Below are 3,818 nucleotides of genomic sequence, written 5' to 3'. Positions count from 1 at the left end.
AGACAGCACCTGGGAGGCGGGGACCAGCACCCGCCTGGGAGCGAGAGGGGTCCTGAAAGGCGTCATAATGCTCCCGGGTCCTCGTCCGCGGGGAATGGGAAACGCACCGTGAAATCTCGGGCTCCCCCCACATGACGTTTGCCATGTGACAGCCCGTGGGCTTTTCCTGTCAGCATCCAAACGTGGGAGAACACCCCCAGGCGCAAGGCTGGAGCGACCAGCTCCGGCCACTCCTGCGACAAAGAGGGCACTTCCCTGCAAAGATCCCCAAACGCACCAGAAGAAAAATCTCCTTCACAGTGCGCGGTTTCCCCTTCTCCTTTCCTTCAGAATTACGCTTCCCCAGGCACAGCGTGGTCCCGCTCCTGCTCCTCCCAAACCCGCGGGTTCAACTCCACGAGCTGTCCGAAAAGCAGAAACAGACCCTGTTTTGATGGCAAGCATGACTGATTCTGCAACGTCCCCAGCAGAGCCCCCAGGGCCGTGGGCATGGCACAGTGCTGGGGCTGGGAGCACGAGTCCTGCTCCGAGCTCGCCCCTTGTCTGGGCTGTGCCGGTGACCCTCCTGCCCCTGCCCCACCGGCTATGGAAAGGACTGTGCTGTTATATCCCAAGGTGGGCACGTATTTGACCTGGTTTTCGTTTTTTTCTGAGGTGCAAGGCAGTGTTTAATTACACAGCAGCCACAGGCAAGAAATGAAGACTGCCTTCTGCTGGCTGCTATTGCCAAAGTTAAGGCAGGTCACATGTAATTCCCCAAGAGGAGATAACAAACCCTCCCAGCCCCACCGCACGGCATGTGATCTCTGAGCGGTCACGCTGTGGCCTTATAGCTCATTCAAAGGACAGGTTCTCCAGAAGCAAAAGCACACTGAGTCACCCAGTCAACATTGACATGACAAGCAACCCCCACTGAATCACTGCCATCCCTCCCCGCTGCGCGCTGAGGTCTCACTAAGGTTTTCTTCCCCAGTATGAGTCAAATCTATCACTTATCTGGCTGGTTCTGCAGTGATCACAGTCAAGCTATGGAGCAAGTTGTCAGTGCTGTTTCCATTCCTGTAGAGAAATACCCCTGCAGATAGATGCCTCTCAGGATCCTCTAAGGTCAGCAGTGAGGCCGCTGTCCCTCGACAGTGGAAGAGGCACTTTCCACTTTTTGCTGTGAGTAGCATCCAGCCCAGTGACAGCGACAGCGCAGTGTGCATCCAAGGGGACTCGAGACAAGCAGATGGGGTGACCCCTGCAGAGGACACACTCTCTTGTTGAGCCAAGACAGGGTAGTTTGCAAAGGGCTTAGGCTATGGCCCAGCTTCTTCCCCTTTAAAGTCTGTGCAAAGATTTAGAGGAATGTCCCCCGCCTGCAGTGTTGAAGAGCACGCAGCTGAAGAAGCTGTCAGGGGTCCCTGCAGGTTCACTTAGCCTTCAGGGCTGAAGGGCCATACCCTGCAAACCACGCTGGCTGCTGCAAATGGCTGTTTAAAAACAGGCCACAGAGTTGGAAAGGTCTGAGCAAGTGGTGGACAATCGGTTCCCAGCCACCTCCAGAGTAAAAATTATTCCAGATTACTTCAAACACAGAGCAGTAGGTTATTTACCAGCCCGATGCCCCAGTGCACCACATTCAGCGTGAAGCATGTGCCCAGCTCACAGGCTTCTGAAGGAGGGAGCACCTCAAGGAGAAGCTGCAGATAGAGCACTAAGTCAGGCAATTACAGATGTTAGGACTGAATCTGTGGGTGAATCACTTCTATTCGTTTTAAAAAGTCTGACTGAAACATAGTTTTAGCATAATCTATTAGCAAAACTATTCTTATAAGTACTATAAGAAATCTGCAAGCTGAGACACCAAAACTGGTGCCTTGGCTTCTGTCTGACTTTCCCGAAGGCTGTGTGAGAGCAGATGAAGGAAGAGTTTCAGCTTCCTTTCCCCCGTGAAAGAGCAGAAACCTGACTCCATGACTGTATGCAGTGAAAAAACAAGATTAGATCCCTTACTCTCGGCCTGGTCCAAAGTTACAACTCTCTTCAGAGCCAAGGAAACCCTGCAAACATTGACTGTGCACGGTGGAGTTTGTCATGAAAATCACAGAGGGTTTTTAAAAGTCTGTGCCTTTTGGGTTGGCCTTTGGAGATCACAAAGCCCTTGAACTTGTGCTTCTTAGCCTTCTTAGGTTCTCCATCTATCTTTAAACTGCTGGATGGAAGCTGACTGTCCAATGCCTGACAGGACACTGATGCCCCATGCCTGTCCCATGCCTTCCTGGGAAAGGAGACAAAGAGGAAGCAAAGGCAAAGGCCAGAAAGGGGAAACTGCCCAAACTGCAGAGTTTTCTTGCCCCTCACCCCAGCCATACATGAGGCTGACCCCACAGGAGCTGGAGGGCTCCTCTGCACACTGTGAGCAGCCAGCTGTGCTGACAATGGACACACTGCTCGTGGCACACTGCTGGGAGAGGGAAAAAGCCAAGTGACTGCATGGCCAGGGCACCCACACAGCCCCGGAGCAAGGGGCTTGGCGCTGCAAGCTGGACTTGCTCCACGGGTCCAACACTTAGGATGGGATGGGCTGTGCCAGACCTGCTCGCTGAGCCTGATCCGGCCCAGACGTGGACAGGGTGCCGGCTTTGTCCCCACAGGGCACAGGAAAGCAGGCCAGTCCCTGCTAGATGTCAGTCCTGTGTGACTGTCACATGGGTATCAAAGCTAGCTGGAAATGCTTCAAGAGACTGCGTGGCCTCTGTACCTGCAGGATCTGCCTGAACCCTGTTTTTTTCAGGAGCAAGCTAGGTCTCTGAGCAAGGGTCTCATCCTGCAAAAGTAAGCTCAGAAGCTGACCTAATTTGAGACCCAATGCCCAATGCTTTAGGTGTCTGAGAAGCAGCAAGAGGAACCTGGCTGGACCATGTCCATCGCCAGCCTCAACGGCTTCTTTCTAATGTTCTAAAAAAATCCAGACTGGCTGTATCAGGACCATCCATGCTGTAGTGTCTCTGTGCTGGGCTGTGCACAAGCTCCCCAGCCCCTCCACAGGGCACCCCCAGCCAAGAGCGGTCCAGGGACAACTCTTTCCTGAACATGCAACCCAATGGGAATACAGGGCCAGGTAGCCAACACAGTAAAGCAAGAGAAAGGGAAAGAAATATTAGCTCTGAGCAACAAATAGCCTTCTCGCAGCCTTTGTTCCTCCCAAAGATGCCTGAGGACTTCAGAAGCCAAAAACCATGTAACCTCACCTTTTAGATCTAATCAGATAGACCCTCCCAAACTGATTGCAGTGCTGCAGACTCACACTGCCTGAAACTACCAGCACCCTTCCCTGTGGCAGAGGGGTGTGCAAAGAAGAATGTCTCAGTAAAAGAGACTGAGCATCAACATTTTCAGAAACCAAAGGTACACTTAGCTGGGATGCCAGGAAGTTAAAAAAAGAGAAGGCTTTCTTGGGCAAAAAGAGGAATCCCTTTGAAGAGCTGCCTGATCCTGCTGTCAAGGGGAATGTGCTCAAGCACGGCAGGAATTCAGGAAGGCTCTGCAGCTGCACATCTGCAGGACACCTCAATCAGTACTATGTAGGATGTAACCTTAATGGGGTACATGTTCCAGAGGTGGCTCAGATACACCCTAGTGAAGGCACAAGGCCACCAAGTAAACCCCTCTCTGCTTCAGCAGGGCAGGAAGGTGGATACATTTTCCATCTGCGACAGAACTGGTTCTGCTGCATTTATCACACCTTGCTGGCAAACATGACACAATCTGAGCAATACAGCATGACTGGTAATTGGGTGTCAGTAGGTTTTCATGGGAAGATGGGGGGGGGG

The 3,818-nt window shown here is 52.5% G+C and overlaps 1 protein-coding gene across 5 annotated transcripts in view; it reads right to left on the bottom strand.

The window, feature by feature from the left end:
* PAK3 (p21 (RAC1) activated kinase 3) overlaps positions 1–3,818 on the bottom strand; it is a 199,202-nt gene that overhangs the window by 79,650 nt on the left and 115,734 nt on the right. The window contains exon 1 of one of the 5 annotated variants that reach the window (XM_026848325.1): positions 10–33. The exons of the other annotated variants lie outside the window; for them this stretch is intronic. The gene's annotated coding sequence lies outside the window, so the exon portion shown is untranslated. Of the gene's footprint in view, positions 1–9; positions 34–3,818 lie in introns of those variants that run through there. 5 annotated transcript variants of the gene reach the window in all.

The sequence above is a fragment of the Athene cunicularia genome, assembly GCF_003259725.1.
Source record: "Athene cunicularia isolate RWA chromosome 4 unlocalized genomic scaffold, athCun1 chr4_part3, whole genome shotgun sequence".
In the NCBI taxonomy this organism is placed as follows: domain Eukaryota; kingdom Metazoa; phylum Chordata; class Aves; order Strigiformes; family Strigidae; genus Athene; species Athene cunicularia.
Note: the sequence above shows the minus strand (reverse complement) of the source record. Positions and strands in the feature narration are given on the sequence as shown.